At 35.2% G+C, this 26,710-nt stretch overlaps 1 protein-coding gene across 7 annotated transcripts in view; it reads left to right on the forward strand.

Annotated features, from left to right (window-relative positions):
* Cab39l (calcium binding protein 39 like) overlaps positions 1-26,710 on the forward strand; it is a 124,536-nt gene that overhangs the window by 24,160 nt on the left and 73,666 nt on the right. The window contains exons 4-5 of one of the 7 annotated variants that reach the window (XM_077795167.1): positions 5,912-5,986; positions 23,071-23,106. The exons of 4 other annotated variants lie outside the window; for them this stretch is intronic. The gene's annotated coding sequence lies outside the window, so the exon portion shown is untranslated. The remainder of the gene's footprint in view (positions 1-5,911; positions 5,987-23,070; positions 23,107-26,710) is intronic. 2 more of the 7 variants (XM_077795168.1, XM_026393659.2) reach the window with 2 other exon arrangements.

Below are 26,710 nucleotides of genomic sequence, written 5' to 3' on the forward strand. Positions count from 1 at the left end.
ATCCCCCTCTCTCTCTCACTCTCTCTTAAAAAAAAAAAATACCATATGCATCTAGTTCACTAAGTAACCAAGAAAGAAAAGTAATTTTGAGGAATAAAAGAAGATCCATCCAAAATATGAAGAACTGTGAGGATGTCAGAAGAGTATACAATTAGCAATGTTCAGAATCAGATATGAACATAGAATTTAGTGAATATCCAGGAGAATAAAAATAAATCTAAATAAAGGGCTTATTTTTATTCATGGGAGGCAAGGAATTTCCTTTTGTAATCAGAAGTAGTTATTAAAAATATCTCTTAAAGCAATGTTTATGCCAAAATTCTTGATTGTGGAAGTTGACCAAAAAATGCATTAAAACTATTCTTAATCTCATCTATTCAAAAGTATCTTTTGTGGCACACATCTTTGCAAAATAAGCTTTTCTAGTTAGGTTTTTAAGTATAAAAAAGTAGCTAGAGCTACTTGTTTCTTCTGTTTTAGCCCAGGATTGGGGTCATCTGGACTTCCTCCATTCTTCAAATTCTTCTGCATGTCCCTTTAATAATCCTTGACAAAAAAATCTAGCTCTTGACTTATTACCTGACATCCAAAAGCAACTAACATTCCCCAAGTGATTTCTATGTGCCAGGTACCATGCTAGGTGCTTTCACTAAGTTATTAATTCTCAATTCTACAATATATAATTCTACTATCTAGGAAAAAAACCCTGATAAAACATCTCTCTTCCATAACTCTATTCAGCCTCTCAAAATTACAATAATTTTGAAATTGTAATGAATCAAATGTTATTTCAAATATAATGCGACGCAAAACTAACTGCTCTCAGTAGAAACAGCCATTGGATTTCAGTCCTGGTAAAATAGCACTTACAGTTATAGCATGTAAGTTAGGCCATTTAGTTTTCCTGAACTTCACTTTCTTTACTGAGACTGCTATAATAATATTAGTTTTACGTTCCTTTCAAGGCTGTTGGAAAGAATAGATATGTGAACATTCTTTGAATATTATAAAACACTATATAATGATACTGATAAATACTAATTTAGAATTCTTTTCACCTAAATTTGTATCAATTTAAAGACAACTTTTTAACACCAGTGAGATAGACCATTTAATTTTTGGAATTTAGCAATACATACTCAGAATGTGTAGTTTGGAATTACTAATTTGTATATGTTCGCTGTGCTCTTTAGTTTACTTTTGTGGTTGATTGTTGATTTGTCTATGTAAGTCAAAACAAAATCTTGTACTTTCCTGTCTTCTTCCCATGACCGTGGATGAAAACTTGACACTTGTTTTTCTAGGATTTTTGCACTTAGGGGTAATTGTATTATATTATCTGAGCCGATGAGATGTCGAAGTTTGTTGGAGGGCTTCCAACAAATGTATTTTCCCCTCATATAAGAGAATTTTGTGAAGAAAGTCCAATTTCCCTTTCTATACCCATTTTTTTAACCTTTGTATCTGATTGCTATTAAGTGATTTGACTATTGTTTAACAACTGGAATTGCAACTGTAGGCTTTGTGTGTGTAGAGTGAAAGCAGTTATAGACAATAATAAATGGCAATAGCCAAATTTGGCCCAAATGTTAGTTTGCCAACCCCTATTTCAGCCCACAGATCTATAAAACAAGAAAAATTATCCTGGAGGAATACTTAAGAAATTAAACTCTAGGAACTTCATCCACACATGGATTTGAGTTAAATGATGAGATACTGGACTGGAAAAAAAAAAATATATATATATATATGTAAATATATAATATATATAATATTGAATATATAATGTTATATATTTTATATGTTGAATACATATAATAACATTATATATTTATATATTACTATAACATAATGAGACTTTTGGGGTTTGGGAGGAAGTAAGTTTTGTATAAGGGAGCAATGTGAATGACTGAGGGTCAGAGAGTAGATAGCCTTTAGATGGTCTCCATTGGGTTTTTTTTTTTTTTTTCTTTCTATTTTGGTACTGAGGATTGAACCCAGGGATGCTTAACCTGAGCCACATCCCCAGCCCTTCTTATTTTTTATCTTGGGACAGGATCTGGCTAAGTTGCTTAGGGCCTTGCTAAATTGCTGAGGCTGGCCTCAAACTTGTGATTCTCCTGCCTCAGTCTCCCAAGCTGCTGGGATTATAGGTGGGCACCACTACACCTGGTTCCTATTGGTATTTTTACCTTTATGTAGTCTCCTTCCACAGTATACCAGAGTTAGTTTGGTACAGAATGTGGCAGAAGTGATAGGGTATTACTTCTGAGATTATAAGACATTGAAGCTTCTACCTTAGTTTTTTTTTTTTTTTTTTCTCTCTTGGATCTAGATGCCATGTTGTAAAGATTCCTGTGAGGTAAAGAGAAGTCTTTTGAGGGAGCCTTCATGGAAGAGATTTCCAACCCCAGACAGGCCTTCCTGATTCCTATTGACTATAGCTCTGTTCAGAATTGCAGGGTAGGATAGAGCTCAGATGGTAGAGTGCTTACCTAGCATGCACAAGGCCCTGGGTTCAATCCCCAGCACCACCAAAAAAAAAAAAAAAAAAAAAAGTCCACCTCTCAGCATGGCCACTGCAACCTCATAAGAAACTTTGAGCCAGAAGCACCTAGCCAAGCCACTTTCCAATTCCTGACCCTCAGAAACTGTGAGATAATACATATTTGTTTGGTTTAAACCATTAAATTTGAAATAATCTATTAGATAGCAATAAAGAACTAATGCATCATCCTGCTGCTACAAGGCTACAAGCCTGAGGATGGCTAAAAGGTGAAGGTAGAAATCAACTGGCCCTTAATGACACTACTAAGCTGTTCAACCAAGAACTTCCACACTTTGGAAGTTATAGGAATTATTTAAAAGTCCTTATTATTTAAATCAATGTTAGATGGATATTCTGGGTATTCTCTTACTTGAAGATAAAAATGATACAAAGTGGTTTAATATATTTCTATATATTGATGTGTGGTCCACATTTCTCTTTATAGTTATTATCCAGTGTGTTGCCTTATAATCTGTTAACCATTTCCCTTTTGAACTGTTTCAAAAATTTCTTAATACAAATGGCATTGCTTTGAAAATCTTCTGTATTAATTGTTTTCTTTTACCCCTTAGGATTATTTCTGTAGGAATATTTCATAAATTGTATTTTTGGGTGAAGAGAGGTTGAACACATTCGTAATTATTATTACCAGATTACTTTCCAGAAAGTTGTAGCTAACTAATCATATAATCTAATCATTACTTTTCCCAACCCCCATTTGTGATCTTTTTTTCTGCAGTTTTAGTTATCCTCGATGTGGCCCAAAAATATTACATGGAAAATTCCAGAAATAAATAATTTATAAGCTTTAAATAGAGTACCATCCTGAGTAACATGATGAAATCTCATGCTGTCCCGCTTGGTCCTGACTGAGATGTGAGTCATCACTTTATGCCTCATATCCACATTGTGTCAGAGTGCTTATTCAAATGGCCCTTATTTTACTTAGTAACAGCCCCAAAGTGCAAGAGTAGTGATGCTGGCAATTTTTTACAACATGTTGTTATAACTGTTCCCTTTTATTATCAGTATGGTTAATCCCTTAATTTGTAAATTAAGCTTTAGGTTTGTACAGAAAAAAAAACAACAACAGTATTTAAAGGGTTTAGTACAATTTGAGGTGTCAAGCCACTGTGCATGTGGAATATATGTACCTCCCCTGCCCTGTGGATAATGGGGAGCTACTGCTGTAAATGTGCCTGTTTTCTGTAGTTTACCAAATCATTTTGCTAACATGGCTCTGCATTTTTCTGTCTTCATGCATTTATATTTCTACTTGGAAATACTTCCTTGACAGTGCACAACTGAACTTTCATACCCATCTCCATTTAGGTATAAATAATATGTACTTTCACATAGGCATATAATTTTACACATGGATATTTTGCCTAGCAGGGTTTTTTTTTTTTTTTTAAAGAGAGAGTGAGAGGGGGGAGAGAGAGAGAGAGAGAGAGAATTTTTTTTAATATTTATTTTTTAGTTCTCGGCAGACACAACATCTTTGTTGGTATGTGGTGCTGAGGATCGAACCCGGGCCGCACGCATGCCAGGCGAGCGGGCTACCGCTTGAGCCACATCCCCAGCCCCCTAGCAGGTTTTGTAATGATTTCTCCTGGTCTGTTATAATTCTTCCTGCAATTTTTATTTTATTAATTATAGAAAAAGTCTTATTTTTCATGTATTTGAATTTATTTTTCTTTTTATTTGGCACTCATAATTTTTCCCTAAGATACTGTAAAATATTTTGTTTTATTTTAGCTGTTTTTGGAATTTTGTTATGTTTATGTTTTTTAACGTCCTGAAATTTATTGCCATGTATGTTGTGAAATATTTCAGGTTAATTATTTTCTAATATACAGTTGTCTCATTATTTGTTTAATTGGAATGCTTTGTATTGTGAAAACTTAAATTCAGTTTACATCCAGGCACAGTAGCACACTCCTGCAATCCCAGGAGTATGGGAGGCTGAGGCAGAAGGATCATGAGTTCAAAGCCAGCCTCAGCAATTTAGCAAGGTCCTGAGCAACTAAATAGACACTGTATCAAAATGAAAAAATAAAAAGGGCTGGGGCTGTAGCTCAGTGATAGAGCGCTTACCTCCCATGTATGACGCACTGAGTTCGACCTCAGCATCACATAAAAATAAATAAACAAAATATAGATATTGTGTCCATCTACAACTAAAAAGATATTAAAAAAAAAAAAGCTGGGTGGCTAAGTGTCCCTGGGTTTTCTGCTTAATATATTCTTGTGGATTTCGTCAATTGTAGCTTTAAAATGCTGTAATTCTGATGAAATTAGTTCACTGTCAAAAACTGCAAAATACATAATTTGGTATTCTCATTCTCTTATAAAATACACATGAAACTTATTTAGTCATTCTTGTTGGAACACATCTCCATATATTTATTCCTTTATTTAAATAATATATTCATATATTCCTGTATTTCTACCATTAGAGTTTTATGACTTTCAAAAACTAAGTATTCTGAGACATTAATTCTCAAGGTTTTAATATTTTGTTTTATTTTACACTGATACATAAAAATTCTATATATTAATGAAGTACTACATAATGTTTTGATATATGTGTAAATAGCTCAAGGGTTATTTTATTGTATATTTTTTTTTGAGAATTTTAATATTTTATTTTTTAGTTTTCAGCAGACACAACATCTTTGTTGGTATGTGGTGCTGAGAATCGAACCCGGGGCATGCCAGGCAAGCGCGCTACCGCTTGAGCCACGTCCTCAGCCCAATTGTATATTTTTTAATGGTACTGGGGATTGAACCCTGGATTTAGCACACATTAGGGAAGCACTTTACCCAGAACTAGATCCCCAGCCCCATCCTGCCCCACCCTGTTTTTGTGAAATACCCGGAATTGAACCTAGGACATAATACCACTGAACTATGTCCCTTGGGCTTTTTATTTTGAGACAGTCTCACTAAATTGTGAGATGGGCTTGAACTAGTGATCCTCCTGCCTCAGCTTCCCTAGTCATTGGGATTACAGGTGTGGGCCACCACACTGAGCTTCCTTATGCTAGCAGGCTGGCTGGCTGGCTGATTTATTTGTTTGATACTGGGAGATCCCAGGGGCACTTTACCACTGAGCTACATATATCCCAGTCCTTTTGATTTTGAGAAAATGTGTCACTACACTGCTGAGGCTGGCTTCAAACTTGCTGTCTTCATGCCTCAGCCTCCTGAATTACTGGAATTACAGGCATGAGCCACTACACCCAACTCCCCAGACCTTTTTAATTTTTATGTATTTTTTTGGTACCAGGGATTGAAACCAGTGGTGCTTAATCAGTGAGCCACATTTCCAGCCCTTTTTTATATTTTATTTTGAAACAGGGTCTCCCTAAATTGCTGAGGTTGGCCTCCAACTTTGTAGTTCCTGCCTCTGCCTCCATTCAGTTGGGATTACAGGTATGTCCCCATGCCCAGTTCAAGTTTTTAATGATGTTTAATAATAAGCCTGATTTTTAAAGTTTTGAATTTACAGAAAAATTGCAAAGATAATAAAAAGTTTTCCACATATCCTGCAATCTGTTAATTGACTATTACATATTAACATGTGGCAATTAATAAACCAATATTTTAAAATTTTATCTTGTGTTTGTGTTATCTTGTATGTGATGGGAGATCAAACCCAGGACCTCCTACACGTAGGCAAGTAGTCTACCACAGAGCTACATCATTAGCCCTGATGATCCAGTATTGATACTTTAATTTTAGTCTACTTTAATTCAGATTTCCTCATTTTTTTAACCTATTGTGCTTTTTCTATTCCAGGGTGCCACATTACATTTAGTCTTTATGTTTTCTTTGGCTCCTCTTGGCTACAATGGTTTCTCAAACTTTGTTTTTGGTGACCTTGACAGTTGACAAGAATACTGGGCAGGCATTTTTAAGAATGGTCCTCACTTTGGACTTCTCTGATGTTTTTCTCATTATTAGATTTGGGTTATGGGTTTTGAAGAGGAAGACCACAGAAGTATAGTGCCTTTTTCATCTCATCCTGCCAACACGAGTTGTTATTGTTGATGTTGACATTGATCCCTGGGGTGAGGTAGTGTTTGTCAGGTTTCTTCATGAAAAAGTTACTGTCACCCTTTTCATAGTATCCTTCTGGAAAGAAGTTAGTATGGATAAATTACACTTAAGGAATGAGGAGTTATGCTCTACCTGCTAATTATTTGGAATTCTTCTGCACAGATTTGTCTCTTCTGTCCCATTTATTCATTATTCAATGATTTATATCAGTATGGACTCGCTGACATTTGTTATATATTTTTAAAGTTTTTTGTTATTGTAGTGATGTTTGTTTTATTTCTTGTTTCTAAAGAATAAGAATGCTGCTGAGTTTGTAAGTTGCAAATTTGCTTTAAAAGTTTTGTTATTTTGGTTGAATTTCTTAACTTTTGAATGTCTATAATTACTTTTTACTCTATTGCACCCTAGATTTTGAGGTTTTTAGCAGTTAAGGCTTATTTATATATTTGTGTTCTCAATATATAGAATGATGTCCAGAACATAGTTCTTTTTCAATACATGCTGAGTAAATATATCAATAAGTAGTATTTTTGTGTGTGTTGTTGGTTTTGAAGGTTTTTTGGTGGGGAGTTGCTTGTTTTTATTTCCTGTTTCTTACAAAGTTTTAATTTTATAACAATTTAGGGTTCTGACTTCCATTTCTTTCTTACTGATATATATATTTTTAAATTTTTTTTCCCAGTACTGGGAATTGAACACCCCGGGGCAATTTACCTTTTGACTACTTCCCGAGCCCTTTTTATCTTTTCTTTTGAGTTGGGGTCTCCCCCTAAGTGTCTTAGAGCCTCCTTAAATTGCTGAGGCTAGCCTCAAACTAGTGATGCTCCTGCCTTAGCCTCCTGAATTGCTGGTATTTCACATCCAGCTGTCGAAATTGTTGATAACATTGCCTTGGAAACATTAACTTTTTTTTATGACTATCAGCTATGAGGAGCCAAAATCCATTAAAATTGAAGAAAAAAAGTTTTACTACTAAATTTTATAGGTTCTTTTAATATAGAACTAGCATGATAAGTTAAATTCTGATTTATGCATATGAGTGAATAAGTTAAAAATAAGTTGCTAAATAACAAAACAAAAACCTAAATGTCTCCATGTAGAAAAGTGGTTAACAGTGATACAACAGTATTAAAGAATACTACACAGCTCTTTAACAGAATAAAGTACATCTACTAAATCTTGCATGTAAGGAAGTTCAAGATCTTCAGAAAGACAAAAATAAGTTACAAGGAAGTATGTGTATTCTGATCCCATTTTTCAAATTGTCTCAGTGTATATTCAAACAGACATATATGTAAGTATATGCCTGGAAAAAAGATCTGGAAGGATAGCACTAAACTATTAACGTGGATAACTTTGGGTAGTGGAACTAGAAAAGAAGAAGGTAAGGGATTTTCAAAAATGAGAAGCATATCAAATAAAAAGTTTTTCTTGAATGACAATTTATTTTGAAATTAAATGTAAAAAGACATTTTTAGAATAAGTAGCTAGAAAAGGACACTAGTGTATATTATTTATAAAACACGATGCCATTCTGTTTGCATTTATTAGGAGATTATAATTATTTCCCATACTTGACATCATGTTTTATAAGTCATCACAGTTATAGTAAATAAAATTTTAAAAAATAATCAAGGTATTATGTCCATCTACAACTGCAAAAAATATTTTTAAAAAATACTGTACTAATACAATACACATTTTTCCATTCCGTAAATTACCTGAATATCTTTTATTACCAATGTTACGTTTCTTTGCCATAAATGGCTTTGTTTGAATTGAATGCCATCTAAAGTACTTCCATTATTATAACAAGCTTTTTAACCACACAGAAAGACATTTTGAAATTAGTTTCCCTTGACATGCGTAGTTTATAACTCAAGGTTCTGTCCCTTCACCCAGCCTACTTCTTTCTTTGTCCCTTTTTTCTATTTTCTTTTTAGAACCTGTTTTTCTTAAATCCAGAGTAGCAGTTCACACACTATACTCGTAAAAATTTATTACAGTAATAATATGATTTTCCAACACAAAACTTTTGTGTAGTTCTCATTTCAGTAATTTGTAGAAAAGTGAAAGTTTGTTGAAACTTGGAAAATTAGAGTATGACACCTTATAAAAAGAGAACATGCGTCAGTTTTCAACAGGGTGGGAATTGTTCTTTTACTAAAAGGTATCTTGTGTTCTCAACTGATTGGACAAGAATTTTTCATAAAAGGCCCAGCTATGGAGAAAACAGAGCATAGATTCAGTAGAAAAGGGCAGGGAAATATGAGAAGATATGACCATCTGCCAATGGTCATAGCACTGAGCCCATTTTGCTAATTATGATTCTACTTACATGTTGTACCCCAGGACTCCATGACCTGCTTCCTAACCTTATCCTTTACTATTTCTTAAATTGGGAAGATGGTGGGAAACCACAGCATGTGCTTCCTTCTTGTTGTTAAACTGTTTGGCTCTCTAAGTAGAATAGTGGTAATTGTTAAATTTAGGATTTGGTATACATGAGTTATGGCCTTTGAGCTTTTGTTCTTTCTGTATTCATATGGTGTTTTTAGTGTGTGTGTGTGTGTGTGTGTGTGTGTGTGTGTGTGTGTGTGTATCTCCGGTCTGCATTCTGCTCAAATTCACATTCTTTTACTCCAGTCTCCTCTTTTAAATGACCTTGAGTCTTAACTTTTCAGAAAAAATCAAAGCAAATACATGCTTCCTAAGTTAATTTCCTCTTTACCTGGATAGAGTCTGTACTCAACGCTTTCTACTTTAGAAAAGTATGTATCATTCTTCTTGGAGGTTAACCTTTCTAGGATGTTCTGGATTTCTTCCATTGTGGGCTCAAGAATCTTGCCCCATTAATTATCTCCTTCTCATCTTGTGTGTTCCTCCTGTCTGGCTCACTCAACCAACCAAGATCAAAGTTAAAAACAAAAACAAAAAACCTTTCATTTGCCCTTCAAGCTGACCTTCCATTCCTTATCCAGCACTTGGAAACAATAGATAGCCTATGCCTCCATTATCTCACTACATTATCCTAATTTTACCCTGACCTATTCATTTGTTGCATGAAGTAGTACTAAGAATCTAACCTCTTATCCTGTGTCATAGGCAAGACCTGGCAGTTGAGCCATACTATGTGGGACAGCCAATACTACCAGTTCCAGAAGGACTCGACTGTAGTCCTCTGCCTGCTTCATACTTTGCTATACTCTGGGGCTCTAGGCCTGACTTTGGTCTTTTTTACTATCACCCTATCTTTTTAGGAATTTAAGGAATATCCCTGTTGTCCTAAGTGGTTTTCCAAAAGCCCCTTTGGCCTAATACCTTTGCTTTATAAGAATTGAACGTGGGCCCTAAAAAAATAGTTGTAGGGCTAGAAAGACACTCATCTGTTTCTAACATTGTTGAACACTGTTTTTATGGACTACTAGGGATTGAACCTTGAACCCAGGGCCTTGCACATGCTAGATAAGCACTCTACCACTGAGCTATATCCTCAGACCTTTTAAAATTTTAAGGTAGGGTCTTTCTAAGTTGTCCAGGCTGGCCTCAAACTTGTGATCCTTTTGTCTCTGCTTCCCAAACAGCTGAGATTATAGGCCTGTGCCACCACACCCAGCTCACTTCTTGCTCTTTAAAGTCTCCGGTTTTGGTCATAGTGAGAGCATACTCTTTCTCCTCTCCCTCTCTAACCACTGTTTGTTTAGTCACCATTTCTTTCTACTATCACCCTTTTCTGGTTTCTATCATATTATTCCACCGCTCGGCTCGATGGCAATCAGAGACCCCTACATAGACTGCTTCAGCCCTGTTTTTAAGCTCTAGTTTTTTATGTTCAATTTCCTACATAGTATCCATGTGTAGATGTCTTGCCAGCACCTTAGATTTTGTTATCAAGCAACTGATTATTTTATAAATTTGTTTTTCTTCCTGTGGTTCCATTTGCTCTTTCACAACAGACATGGAAACTCATTGTCATCTTGACTCTTCTCTCAATTACCATCCACACTTATTTAGTTGCTGTATTAGTCAGCTTTTCCTCACTGTGACCAAAAATACATATCAACTTAGAGGAGGAAAGATTTATTTTGGCTCTGGTTTCAGAGATTTCTATCCGTGGCTGGCTAGCTCCATTGTTTCAGGGCCAGTGGTGAGGCAGAACTTCATAGTGGAAGGGTGTGGCAGGGCAAAGCTATTTACCTCATGACAGCTGGAAGCAGAGAAAGCAAGAGAGGAAGGGGCTGGGGGACAAGATATAGTTCCCAAGGGCACACCTCCAAAGACTCACTCCCATCAACTCAACTCCACTTTCTATAGTTTCCACCACTTCCCAATAGTTCACTGAAATTATTAATCCATCAAATAGATTAATCCACTGATGAGGTTAGAGCCTTCAAAATCCAATTACTTCCATAAAGCTAGACTCTGAACACTGCTGCATTGGAGACACGACTTCAACACATGAGCCCTTGAGGGACATTCCAAATCTAAACCCTAACAGTTGCCAAACCTGTTGTCTCTGATACTTACATAACCCCTCATTCCCACTGACCAGTTACTCTCACTATAATCTAAGATTACCTCAGTTGCTTTTAATTTCATCACTGTTTCTCTGCTCTTTTGATTCTTCTTCTTTTTAATGTAGAAGTTTATTTGGCTCTTTTGGTTCTTCTTAATACATTACCAAGGTCACATTGATGAAAGAAAGTTCTGATCTCATTGTGGCTCCCTTTTGCTCAAAAAAAAATTTAACTCCTTAGCCTAACTTCTTAGTCTAGTAGTCTCAAAGTAATCTGACCCCAACCTGCCTTTCCATATTTTTTACTACTATGATTCACACAACATTTGCATACAACAAAGTAAATTGTTTGCTGTTTACATTTGGCACTTCCCAATCCCCTTTGTTTTTACATCCATGTGACCAAATCAGACTCATCATTAAAGACTGAGTTCTGGTGTCATCTACTCTATGAAATTCTCTAATTACTTGAGATAGAATTTGGGTTGATGTTTATCTTCTATAATTTTAGAGTATTTCTTTGATTCTTCTTTTGTGATTTATAACTTTTTTTTTACCTTGTACTTTTGTATTTTGGTATTAGAATATAAATTCCTTATTCCACTCTGTGTCCAAGATGTTTGAATGAATGTATACTATACATTGAGGTGATAAGAATATTGTAACAGAGAGTTGCCATTGTTTAGGGTTCAGGCCCCTGTGTTTAGTTTTATGGCTAAAGGCTCCAAAGGCTCCTGGCCAACAGAGTGAGTGGAGGCTGAAATCCAGCTCATTAACCATCCCCTACTAGGCCATGTGCCAGGCTCACACAGGGCTGCATTTGCCTATAGAAAGGGGTCTTTTTTCTTTGCCCAAAGGTAGATATGCTAGTTAATCTATGCACCTCTTAGATTATATCTATTTCTCTTTATCTAAGTCTTAGCAAAGCACTATCTATGCTAGTTAAAAACCCTAAAAGTTTTGACAATATTAACTGAAGTTCAGTATAGAAACTACTTGGTATCAAATAGAAACTGTCCAATAATTGATGGAATAAAAGAAATGACTAATAGAATATAAAATAAAGATAATGGAGCATTTACTTGTTAATTTATTTAGTTTCAAACTCCACAAATATTGTGGAACCTCAAAGTACTTCTAGAACCTTTGAGGTTATTATTTTTTTACTTGATTTAGTGATTAATAGTCCCAATTCCCTTGCCCCCATTCTACCTTTTGGCTAGGATAATCTGATATAAGGTAAACATTTTTTTACGTTGCTCCCTCAGCTCCATTATGGTGGATCTAATGATAGTGTCTTCTGGGAGTTTTTCCAGTTTGTTTCATATCACAGGAAAAGTTATATATTTACTCTTTAAACCCATTCCATTATGTGAATTTCCTACTTTGTTTGAGTTGTGTGTCCATATCTAAAATTTCCATAAGCCTATTGAGGGTTAGGACAAATATTCCTCCTTACATGTGTAGAGATTAAAGCTTAGGGAATTTAATCGATTCTCCAAGAGTATATGACAAGTAAAAGGTATAGCTAGACCAAAATCCAGGGTTTCTGTGTCCCTACTCTGTGCTTTTAAAAAATGCTGCATCCATGTTACTACTTCTTTTAATGGATCTGCTTTGATCTTGTTGGTATAGTACAAACTCAAAAATTCTTAAAAATGTATTCTTAGTGATTTGTTGGTGGGTAGATGTGTATCTCCCAGAAACACTAGTATAGTCCTTGTATCTCTTATGTGTTCAGTAAATGATGCCAATTACTCACTGTGTGACTTCTCTAGTGTCTCTGCTCCTTTCCAGAGTAATGACAGGGCAAACCACAAGTGGATTTATATACTTTTAAAAACTAATTTTTTTTAACTTTATGAGGAGGGCAGTGACTACTAACATTTAGCACTTACTAAATATGGGCGCTAGGTATACTATTTCTCTTGATCCTTACAACCAGTGTGGAAATGTATACTATTATCTCCAGTTTAAAGACACATTATAATTATTTTTCACTTAAATCTGGATTTGCCTAATTCTAAAGAGTTTTGTGCCGTGGCCAGGTATCATGGGGAATATCTGTAATCCTAGTGACTTGGGAGGCTGAGCAGGAGGATCACAAGTTCAAGGCTGGCCTCAGCAATTTAGCAAGGATTTCAGCAACTTATACTGAAATAAAAAATAAAATGGACTGGGGATGTAGCTCAGAGGTGAAGTGCTCCTGAGTCTCCTGAGTTCAATTCCCAGTCCCTTCACCCTAAAAAAGAGTTTGGGTCCTGGAATTATAGCTACTTGATAAGTGAAGAATGTTCACAACAGCTTATCACATTATATCCTTCAGAGGTTACACCTATTATCTACTATCACTATATATACTGGCATAAGGGAAATAGAGCTGGCATGGTAGATCTCATCACTGAGGACCAGTGCAGGGAGGGCAGCAGCAGTACTGGGCAGTGAGAGGAAAAGCTTCTTGGCTGAGTACACTGATCTGAGTATACTTTGTGTTTTTTGGCTCCTTCCTAAGAAAAGCACAAAGAAGTGGGCTATACAGTAATATAAGAGAGAAACTAGAATGGTTATGTTTTTGTCATCTTGTTGAGGTTAATTGAAGACTTTTTAAAAGTTTTTCACATTTGGTCTAGGATTAACACTTAATGGGTAACTGGAAATGTGGACTTCATTCTCTCAGCTAACCTCCATTATGACTAGACAACTGCTTCTATATTCTGCTTTTATGAAAGCATTTTGAAAATCTTTTAAGCAGCTTCTGGGGCCACATGATTAATTCTGTCTGAAATGGAAATTATAAGAAAGAAGAGCTTGATTTATCTATGGCACATGGGCAATATCACAGGCTTCTGGGAAAAAAGGTAGGAAATAACTTCTTTGCTGTGGGTCTCCCTTCTTGGTATAAGGTTATTTAACAAATAAACCAAATTCTGAATGTGTGGCTATGATTATTTTATGTCTACTTTGTGGTCTTTAGGAATAGAAAAAGAGAAACAAGCATGAATGAAAAGTGAAGGGGGAAAAGATGATGGGAATAAATGAGAGGTAAATACCACTTAAAACACAAAGGTTTGTGGTTGCCCATATTAGAAAATTATAGCAATAGGGTCACAATATTTTTTAGCCTACTCTAACACATACATATGTATTTTATGATAGTAAAAGTAATACTATCATTTCTGCTATAACACTTGTTTTGAAAACACAGACTTGTTCCAGCGTGATTGATATATTAGGGAACAATTACAGCATAATGTAAATGTGTGCTTTTGTGCAGTTTCGTTTTTGAGAAACACTGCATGAATGCAGAAAATCATCCAGCCAAATCAAGCCACACAGAAATACACAAGTGCACACAACTTACACATCTACAAGCTATTGTGGTGTGCCATGTACTAAGTAGAATGACTCATAATCAGAAACAGTGCAATATGTGGTTTGCAAAGCTCCACTTGGGTAGAATTTGAGCCAAAGTATCTTAAATAGAAGACAAAGAATGAGCTTACATGGGAAAGAGTAAAGAGGCATGTAGTAAATCTGAAAGCTTAAGAACTCCCTAAGCGTTGTTTCTGCATACTTAACTCAGTGACGTGCTCTAAATTGGTATGAGCAAAATGGGGGCAGAAAAATGTACTTTGAATCTAGGATAAGACTGAACACCAAGTATCTCCTACCACTTCCTCCTTGTCATACCAAGATAACAGTAAACCCTGGAATAAAGTGAGTTGTGTCATGATGCAGCCTGGATGTAAGGGGCAGTTTGGCTCCATTTGTTTGGAAAAAAGGCCAAGATGGAAGCAGTTAACCTAGGGGTTTGAGTAATAGGCAGAACAGTAAGGACTGTTAGATGAGTCAAAATTCACAGTAGCAGGTTGTAATTAAAAGGCAAACATGAATCCAGGGCAGTTATAGCTTCAAAGAAATTTAAGGCCTGAGAAATTGTATTCTGTGATTGCCCATCCACTCTTTTTTTTAATATTTTAAAAATTGTAGATGGACACAATACCTTTATTTTATTTATTTATTTTTATGTGGTGCTGAGGATCGAACACAGTGCCTCATACTTGCAAGGCAAGTGCTTTGCCACTGAGCCACAACTCCTGCCCACCCATCCCCTCTAAACTCCCAAAGCCCCAAAACTGACCACAAAACAACTGTTGTTTCTGCAGGAAAGATCCCAGACAAGAACTACCTTAGTGCCCTCTCAAATGTGACTTTGGAGGACAATGGATATGGGAGAGTTTAGAACCAGAGGTAACCGGTTTTGTAACTAAGGAACTCATCCAATTTCTCTTTCCAGGCAAGGAAGCTTGCTCTTCCTGTCCAACAAAACATCACCTATATTGATGTTTATTCACCTCCCTTTTTCACATGGGAACAATTATCCTGCTTTCCCTTTGCCTTGTTTTTTGGGGTGGTTAATTTATACTTGAGCCATAGGGTGCTAGACCATAAGTAACGACTTCAAACTGATTAAGAGCACATACCAATAGAGATCTTAAAGCTGGATGCAGCAGGTAAACCAGTTTGAGCAAGAGTGAACGCACTATTAATCATCTCATTTGGAAAACTTGCCTAATGTTAGGCAGGACCATTCTTGAAAGTGTAGATGGGGGGAAAGGGTAAGTGGGGATGCTGGGCAACCATGTTGGATTGTGGAATGTATTGTATAATATACAAATGTAATTGGGTGAGTCTAACTCTACACTCATAGTATGGCTAATGTCACCCAACATTTCACTTAATGTCTGAAAAAAGCTGACAGAAGACTTGAAGCTGCTCTTTCCACAGTCAAGTCTCTAGAGCCACATCATGTGAGCCACTCACTATGCCTTTCTCCTACCTCTGAGGGCTGTGAATCACTAAAAGTCCTCATACACACTCAGCAGCCAGGCTGTTCAATAACAGCATCCCATTCTTTTTTTTTTAATATTTACTTTTTAGTTATAGGTGGACACAATATCTTTATTTTTATGTGGTGCTGAGGATCAAACCCAGTGCCTCACACATGCTAGGTGAGCACTCTACCTCTGAGCCACAACCCCAGCCCCCCATTCTTTTCTTTTTTCTTTTTAGTTGTAGATGGACACAATACCTTTATTTAATTTATTTATTTGTATTTGATGCTGAGGATCAAACCCAGTGCCTCACACATTCTAGACAGGCACTCTACCACTGAGCCATAACTCCAGCTCCCAGAATCCTATTCTTACAGTTTCTTTTAGTTTATGGTCATTTACCTAAGCCTAGCAGGATCAGAATCATTTTTCAAAGATTAACATAGATATTAAGATACTTTTGAGAACATGAGGACCAAGGCTATGTCATTTGTTAGGAACCATTTCTTTGCCACCATGTGGAGAGAGCCCAACTATTAATGAAGACAACACAGGAGAAAACAATGCAAAAGAGAGATATGTCCAATGATAATATTTAAGTTTGGGCTGAAGTTGGTGTTAATACATGGTTTCTCAACCTTGGCACTATTGACATTTTTGGCTGGGTAAATTTTGGTTGGAGATACATGTTCTCCGATCTTAGTATGCTTGGCAGCATCCCTGGTCTCTTCTTACTGGATGCCAATACTAGACTCCCAACTAGGACAATCAAAAGCATCTCCAGACATTATGAAAGATCCCCTTGGTGGTGGGCAAAGTCTCCCTCAGCTGAGAAACACTGCTCTAATCTTAGCCTTTTCAGTTACATAATCCTTAAATATCCTTTTTGCTACACTTAATTGCATTGGGTCTGCCACTTGCAATCCAGAGAATTCTAGTTAGTACACTTTTTCTTATCACTTTTGCATATTTTACTTTATTATTATTTTTTTAGTTGTAGTTGGACACAGTACAATACCTTTATTTTTACTTATTTATTTTTACGTGGTGCTGAGGATGGAATCCAGCGCCTCGCATGTGCTAGGTGAGTGCTCTACCGCTGAGCTACAACCCCAGCCCCCACTTTTGTATATTTAAATAAACAAATTTATTAATTAAAGTAAAATTAGTATTAATGCACATCAATTGCAGATGTAGTTAATCATAGAAATATTTATTTGTGGGCTAGGGTCAGTGGTAGAATACTTGACTGACGTGTGAAGCATAGGGTTCAGTTCTCATATAAAAATAGATGTATATTTTAAAAAGATATTTGTGTGTTTAATATTTTACACGTTAGAATCTTTTTTTAAATTTTTGAGCATGAAAAACCTGTTTTGGTGCTGTAGTTGTTATTGCTGTTGACAATACACTTTTTTAACCAGCAATGTTTTAATTTAATGGACTAATCAATTTAATAATGTGCCTTAAAAATTTCTGTACTAGCAAATTATTACAGTATGTACCAAGTTAGAATCTAAGCCTTAAAACCTTATTACTATTCAATAATGTGTGTGTGATTGCTATGATGGAGAAGGTAATTTAGAATTATGTTTCGTTATGCTATCACATAAGGTAAATCATTTTCCCATCACTTATCCATATCAAATAACTATAGAATCATTGCTTTACTTAGCACATCATGATGTTATCTGACTATAATTTCATCTGTATGCATCATTTACATTTTTTTAACTTTTCCTGTATGCTTTTCTCAATAGTTGAGGCACTCCATTGGGCTACATTATCTACAGGTTACTATTTAATAACCAAAAAGTTAAGGTTAGGTGTGGTGGTAAGTGCCAGTAGTCCCAGTTACACTGGAGGCTAAGGCAGGAGAATCACTTGCGCCCAGGAATTTGGGACCAGCCTGGATAAAATAGTGAGGCCCTGTTAATCAATCAATCAGTATTGTTAATAATAGAGAAGTTAAAGTTCTCTAATAATGAGGAGTTAAAATCTCGTTTGATGAAATTTTCTCAATTGTGAATTAATAGAAAAAGAACTTTTATTTTTATTAATAGGTAAAATAATTTAACATTATGATATTAGGACTTGCTAATGGCTGTCATATATACTTACCAGTTACATTAAAAGTTAAATTAGAAGTTAACTGCAAAGAATTCTTTAAACAATGTTTAGTAGTTTTATTGTTAGTAACTTTGGTATTGCTATTTTGAATTTTTTATCAGGTATATTGAAAGAAAGCAAATGCTGGTATGTTATTAGAACGAAGGTTTTTTTTTTTCTTTTGTTCCCAAGGCCTTGAGCATGCTAGGCAAGCTAGCATGCCTCTGAGCTACATTCCTAACCCAGAACATAGGTTTTTAATATAACAGAAAATAAAATAAGATTAAAAAAAAAACAGAGTTAACACCCTACAAATAGATTAGAATATAAAATGAAATATCAGTACAACAAATAGTTTTTAAAAGTGTGTTTCCTGAAGAAGGGGAACAATCAAACTATGTGATATGCATATGCAAATATGGCATAATGAATTCCACTGTTAAAATTATAATGCACAAATTTTAAAAAAAAGTCTGTTTCTTAACTTTGACCACTGAAAGATCTAGAAACAGTGACATCCCAGTAGCAATGATTTGCCCTGATACACCAACTTTTCTAAATACAGTTAGTTCTTCACTAAAAAGAACTAGGACTCCCTGGAGAAATGACTCATTCTAGATCTGGGATAGGGAAGACACAAGCTAAGCCAGGGACATTTTGTTGAACTAGAAAGCAAGAAAAGTTCAAGATGTGTATGAATGGAATTATACCAAACTGATGCAGGAATCATTCTGGAAGGATTCCCACCAGCCATATTTGGGAAAATTTGAGTTATCTATCTATACTGGCAATCAGGCCCAGAGCTTCACCCATGCTAATAGGCAAGCATTCCACCCTGTGCTACAGTCCCAGCCCCTTAAGCATTTATTTTCAATGCATCTTATATGCCATCACAGATCTTCTAGGATTCACTTGTCTCATTTCAGCCCTGTGCAAGCTCTCAGGCACATATAACCCCACAAGGCCTCATCTTCTGCCATTTGCAAGCCCCTTCCTTCCTGCCCCAGGGTTTCTCTGTTGACACTGCTCTGGAATCAACAGCCCAGAACTACACATGCAGGATCTGGAAGTACAGAGTTAAAATCCGGAGTAGGGAACTTAATGGCTTACTGGACAAGCCTTTGACCAATAGAAGATAAAAATAAATTTTTCCTTTCCCTTTTATCCACCTGCCTCCCAAGTGTGATCCTGAAATGCAGTATTATCAGGCTTCTAGAGTTTCCATCAAACAAATGAAATGGGTGGCCAGCTTGATCATACACTGTCATATTGACACTCCCTCCTTCTTTGCTTTATTCCCTTTTTCCCTTAGTCCTGCTCCTTGTGATTAGATACCTTATTAAAATAATGTTACAAGTGCATGCCTGTAATCCCAGAGACTTGGGAGGCTGAGGCAGGAGGATTGCAAATTGGAGGCCAACCTAAGTAGGTGAGATCCTGTCTCATAATAATAATAATAATAATTTTTAAAAAGGGCTGAGAATGTGGCTCAGCAGTTAAGTGCCCCCTGGTTCAATTACAGCTACCAAATAATAATAATAATAATAATAATAATAATAGTAATATTACATAAGGGTTTTTTTTGCCTCATACCTTAATCTTTAAGGAAGTCACCTTAGGAGGATAGCACCAAAAGAATGTCTGGCACTGAAACATACTGAAGATGTAAACATACATGAATCTATGATTTTCAAAAGAAAAACAGACTTGCCCCACCCTAAAATTCCTCATTTAACTTGGACATCAAACACAGATCACTCATAATGGAATGATGGGGCATCATTGCTTCCTGAACTGTCTTGTGAACTTATAAAATTATCTTGTCAAAACATTTAGCTTGGGGCTAGGGTTGTGGCTCAGTGGTAGTGCACTTGCTTAGCACACATGACGAACTGGGTTTGATTCTCAGCACCGCATACAAATAAATAAAATAAAGGTCCATCAACAACTAAAAATATATATATATATATATATATTTAAAGAAACATTTAGCTTATATTTTATTGTGCTTTTAGATACAATTTCTTATTTATAAGAAATACAAAGGATAGAGGAATAAGGTAAATGGTACCACCACAAAAAAAATTTCTAGAGTTTTACAATCAATGAAGACAGAAAAAGGGGTCATAACCAAATTAAATACATTATTCTCAGTTATATCTCGTTAGATAACAACTTTATATAATACCCACCCAAAGATTAGGTAAATATTCACTTGTATTTTCTCATAGATCTTGTGTGGTTTATGTTTTATTCCTGATATTGATTATTTGTGTCTTTTTGTCACTTTTGTAGATACTTAACAATTTTATTGATCTTTAAATAGTCAGTTTTTGTTTCATTGATTTTGAGTGTGGGGGTAAGTGGTACTGTAGATCAAACCCAGGTCTTTATTTTGAGATGATCTTGCTAAATTGCTGAGGATGGCCTCAGACTTCTGAGTTGCTGTGATTAAGTGCACCACTATGCCCAGCTAGCTCAAAGATTTTGATATATCATCTTTTTTGTTTTCATTCAGTCCAAAATACTTTATAATATCTTTTATTAAAGATTTCTAAGTTAGTATGATAGAGAACATATTGTATAGCATTTAAGTTCTTCTAAATTATTTCAGGATTCTTTTATATCCCAAAATATGATCTCTCTTAGTAATTATACCATGTACATTTAAAAGGAATGTGTACTGCTTTCATAAGGTTGTTCTTTTGGTTTCTGTAAGTTGGGTCAAATTGGTTGTAGAACTGTTCAAGTCTTTTGTATCCTTACTAATTTTATTTTCTTCTGTGAAAAAAAATTAAGCATTTTTTAAAAATTGTAAATGGACACAGTACCTTTGTTTTATTCATTTATTTTTATGTGGTGCTGAGGATTGAACCCAGTGCCTCATACATGCTAGGCAAGTGCTCTACCACTGAGCCACAACCCCAGCCTCCTGTGAATTTTTGAGAAAGGAATACTTATATCCTGAGTTTTGGCTGTGGATTTGTATTTCTCTCCTTTTTGTTCTTTTTTTTTTGCATGCTTGTTGAAATTGTTACATGCAGAAATGTTTTGGATGTGTATGAGCCCGAGGAACCAACCCCTTTATCATTATAACATTATCCTCATTATCCTCTTTATGCCTATTAGGATTCTTTGTTCTGAAATCTACTTTATTAACATGTATAGCTACTTCACTTTTTAAGTAATATTAGCATGGTATATCTCTTTCATCCTTTGAATATATATTGTCATATTTAGTTTCTTGTAAACAACATACAATTGGATCTTGCCTTTTTTGTCTAATCTGATGATATCTGATTTTTAATTGGGGTGTTTGGAACATGTCCACTTAATCTGCTTATTGATAGCGTTGGATTTCAATCTGATATCTTGCTATTTGTTTTCTATTTATCCCTTTTGTACTTGTTTCCTTTTTCCTCTTTTTTTAATGCTGCCTTTTGTATTAAGTAGTGCTAGCAATTTTAATTAAATACTTTCTACCTCATTTATTGGCATATTAGCTATATCTGTTTGGATTTCACTGTCTACCTTCAGGCAGATTCTTCCCGTTGTAATAATTTGCTTCTAAATATGTCACAGATCCCTAAATGTTATTATTTTTATTTTAAATACATTATCATTTGTCCTTTAAAAGTACATTCTCTTCTAAAGGGATTTTTTTAAAAAGAAAAAGTTTTCATATTTACCTACATGCTTTTATTTCTGGTGTTATTTATTCCTTTGTAAAGATCTCCATTTAGGAGCAGGGTGCAGTGGCCTGTGATCACGCTACTCGGGAAATTGAGGCAAGTGGTTGTAAGTTCCAGGCCAGCCTAGGCAATATTGTGAGACCCTGTTTCAAAATGAAAAAGGACTGGGGATATAGCTCAATGGTAAAGTGCCCCAATTTCCATCCCCAGGATCCTGGAGAGGTGGGGAAGATTTCCACCTCATTATATTTTTTTCCTACCTAAAGCAACCTCCTTTAACATGCTTTGTGGTTCTGATCTTTTGATTAACTTAGCTTTTCCATGTCATTTCTGAAAGATATTATTTGTATACTTTGACAGTGTTGCTCCACTGCCTTCTCACAGGCATTGTTTCATTTCCCTGTATGTAATGTACTTTCTTAAAACACTTCAGAGATTTTTTTTCAGGGGTGGGGGGTGTTACCATGGATTGAACCGAGGGGTGCTTAACCACTAAGCCATATCTCCAGCCCTTTTATTTTGAGACATGGTCTTGCTAAGTCGCTTAGGGACTCATTAAATTGCTGAAGCTGGCTTTTGAACTTGTGGTCCTCCTGCCTCAGCCTCCCAAGCCACTGGAATTATAGGCATGTGTCACTGTGCCCAGCTAAAGATGTTCTCAAGCAACTGGATTATGATATGACTTGGGATTATTTTGCGTGTCTGTGTTTAAAGTTTGTTTTTAGATCTATGAACTTATAATTTTCATAAAATTTGAAAAAATGTGAACCATTTTTTTTTCTTTCAGCATTGTTTTCTGTTGCCCCATCTCTCTCCTTTCCTCTCAGGATTCAAATGACAAATTTTATATTTTAGGCTGCTTGAGGTTTTCCAATAGTTCAGGAACGCTGCGGGTTTTGTTGTTTAATCTTTTTTTCAGTGTTTTATTTTGATACCTTCTGTTGCTGTCTTCGGGTTTAGTATCATCTCTTCTGCAGTGTGCAACCTGTTGTTCATCCCATTTGGTGTAATTTTCACTTCAGAAATTTTTTTTTTTGTGTGTGTGTATGGTCCTAAGGCAGAAAGTTAATTTTAATCTGTAGAAATTTAATTTGGATCTTTTTTTTACATCTTCTGTGTCTGTCCTTACCATATTTATCTGTCTTATGTCTGCTTCTTGAATCTATGGATTTTAATAAGCATTTCAGTATTTCTCTACTAATCCTATTATTTGTATCATTTCTGAATCTGTGTCTTTTAATTGATTTCTTTCCTTATTATACATTGTATTTCATGCTTCTTTGTATGCTGATTTGTTTTTTGCAGTGTTGGGGAGCAAATGTAGGACTCTGTGTGTGCTAGGTAAGTGTCCCATATCCCTAGCTCTAATCTGGTAATTTTTTACTAGAAGCCACATAGTGTGAATTTTATGTTCTTGGGTGTTAGATTTTTAAGAATTTCTATAAATGTTTTTTAATTCTATTGTAGGATCAGCTAAATTATTTGGGAAGAATTTGATTATTCCAAGGCATATTTTTAAGCTCTATTACAAAGGACCAGAAAATCTTTAATTTGGTCCCACTACTGAAGTGAATTCCTTCTAGATGCTCAGCCTAATTTTCTGCATATTATGAGATGTCTTTACTCTTGTGTTGAAAACATGACATTTCCATCCCTGTATGAGCTTTAGGAATTATTCTACCTGCTCCTCTGCAGTGGTTCTTTACTTGGACTTGGGGAGTTCTCTCACAGGCATGTGATTCAACTCTCCCATGAAGATCTGAGAACCCTCTCCATGTTGCCAGGGCCCTCTTTGCAGCTCTCTCCTCTCTGATACTCACTTTGTGAATTCTAGTCCCATTGGCATCCCCGAATTCTCAACTCAGCTCCCTGAGACTGCTGTACCCTTTGGGTTCCCCTCTTGCTTGGGGCAGTTTGTCAAAGCTTTGTTTCTTTCTTTTCCTCTATCAGGTATTACTGCATTATGTCTTTTGTCTGAAATGATCATTTTGTATATTTTGTCTAGGAATTTTTTGTAAGATAGGAGAGTAAATCCCGTCTGTTGTTCCATCCTACATATGCTAAAGCAGAAATCCCTGTAATTGTACTTTTTTTTTTTACCATACGATTTATTTTTATTTTTTTAGTCATACATGACAGCAGAATATATTTTGACATATAATACATACATGGAATGTACATACATCAATCATATTGTCTATTCTATTCTGCCCTTCCTATCCCCCCTACTCCTCCCCTCCTCTCCCATCTTTTCTCTCTCTCCAATCTAATGTGACACACTTTTTTTTTCTTTTTCTCATCACAACATCATATGTGTATTCTGTATAACAATGAGGGTCTCCTTCCATCTTCTGTACAACTCCCCTTCTCCCTCTTTTTCCCTCCCACCTCTCTTCCCTATTTAATGGTAGTCTTCTTCTCATGCTCTTCCTCCCTATCCTATTTTGAGTCACCCCCCTTATATCAGAGAAGACATTCGGCATTTGTTTTTTAGGGATTGGCCAACTTCACTTAGCATAATGTAATTGTACTTTTAAAATTCTTTTCTATACAACTTCCCTGAGAAGCTAATACTTTAGCAGACTTTTCGAAGAATCTTTTGTTTTAATTTTCAAGTATTAACAGTCCTTTAAAAAGGACATTTTCTTTCTTTCTTTCTTTTTGGTACTAGAGATTGAACTCAGGGGTTCTCGACCACTGAGCCACAATCCCAACCCTATTTTGTAATTTATTTAGAGACAGGGTCTCACTGAGTTGCCTAGAGCCTTGCTTTTGCCAAGGCTGGCTTTTAACTCACAATTCTCCTGCCTTAGTCTCCCCAGCCACTGGGATTATAGGCCTGAGCCATTGCACACAGCTAAAAGGACTTTTTCTTATTGAAAAAAATTTTGGTGTATTTGTTGAAGATTTCAAAAAATGACTTCTTTTCTTATTATGCAGTAGTCAGAGAATATAGCTTTCCCATTTTTTCTTTTTGAAATAATAAATAGATTTCTTTGTGGTCTAATAAGGTTGCATTTTGTGATTTCTTTGGGTACATCTTTAAAAAATGGTACTTAGCAATTCAATAATAATTTTTTAAAAATGGTACTTAGCAATTCAATAACCAAACTATGGAACTAGACTGGGAGTCTGACAGTGAATGAATGGCAAAAGAAAATATGGTGTATATATACAATAGAGTTTTATTCAGCCATAAAGAAGAACGAAATTTTGTGTCAAGCAGGAAAATGGATGGAAGTTGAGATCATTATGTTAAGCGAGATAAGCCAAACTCAGAAGGTTAAGGTTGTATGTTCTCTTTCATGTGGAAGCTACACAGGAAAAAAGAAAAGAAAGGTGGGAATGGGGAGAGGGAGGTATAAGGAGCAGTTTTCATGAAACCTGAAGGGAAACCAGTAGAGGAAAGGGACTGGGGGAGGGAAGAGAAGACAGAGAAAATACTGGGGAATGATACAAACATATAACAACGAATCCACCATTATGTATAATTATAATGCACCAACAAAAAATATGGGGGAAAATAGTACTTGGTAGGAATCAAATACACAATCATATGTAGTTAATCTTATATACATATATATACACACACACCCCACACACACAAACACATGCACATGTATTATATATAATTTTTGTTTAATTTATATGTATATTTGTGGTATTGAGGATTGAACACAGGGTCTAGGCAATCATTCTACCACTGAGCAACATTCCTAGCCCTATATGTTTTAAACTCTTTAACTTTGTGACTTTGAATCTGCTGTAAACTCATGTAAAGTTTCCCAATTTTAAAATGAGTTTTAAAAAAAATTAACCTTGTAGTTATTCTCAGAACCAATCTTACAAATTCTGAGTTTCTTTGTATTCTTTGGAATATAACCCACAATGTTAGGTACTTAATATCCCTTGCTGATTTAGGATAATCATTATTTAACTTCTCTTTAAAACTAGGAAATAAAATTTTGCAAAGCTACTGATTGAAAAAATAATTAGCAGAGTTATTGCTAGACTTCTTTGATGCCTATTTCTTAGGTGTTAATAACCAAATTACTGCATAGTATATTTAAATTCTAAAATACTACTTTAAAGGAACCAAATTTAAAAATCTATATTTTAAACCCAAATTGATTTGCTTATTTTTTCGTAAGGTGTATAAACAACTATTTACAGATTTATCTTTAATCTTAAACTTATATTCTTTAGAGATATTTTAGTTTTGCAAAGGATAAGATTACTGTGTTACTTAATAATAGATCTAATAACTACTCTGTTAGCTTTGTAATTGGAAGATTTGTTAGAAGGGTTCAAAATTTTGTTTGAAAACTGAGAGTGGGAGAGGGAGAACCTCAAAGTCTTTGGGGCTAGAATGGAAATCTGAAGCATCTCTGACCAGCTTCCAATACAGAACAAGCTGTGCACCTTGCCTTCTAATTCTGAAGAATCCTGCAAATGCCATCTAAACCTGTCAGCCACCTTCCCACTCAATTTTCCACTCAATTCCTCATCCCCAAACTTAAAGAAATTTTCAATTTTAAGGGATTTTTCTCTATGATTATAGATGTATATTAATGTTTAAAATGGTTTTTTGTAGCCTTATAATTCTCATTGAAGAGTTAAAATGCATCCTGACTAATAGTGCATAGAGGGGAAAAACTTTCTTTCCAAATGAAATAATGACATGTAGTTTGCACAGACATGATTAAGCTGGTCTAAATGTTAAATAACATTTTTTAATGTCAGTATTTTTCTGGATTCTTTACAATTTTTCCTTTATAAGTGCAAATGTTGGTCTGAGTTTCAAAACATATTAAAAATTCATTAAATTTTCATAAAATTAAACTGTTAAAATTAAATTATAAATACCTTAGTCCAAAATCTTCTTTGCTTTTTTATATTTCAAGATTAAATTCATAGTGCTTTCATGTTTACTTGCTCCACTTTC

The sequence above is a fragment of the Urocitellus parryii genome, chromosome 2 (assembly GCF_045843805.1).
Source record: "Urocitellus parryii isolate mUroPar1 chromosome 2, mUroPar1.hap1, whole genome shotgun sequence".
Lineage (NCBI taxonomy): Eukaryota > Metazoa > Chordata > Mammalia > Rodentia > Sciuridae > Urocitellus > Urocitellus parryii.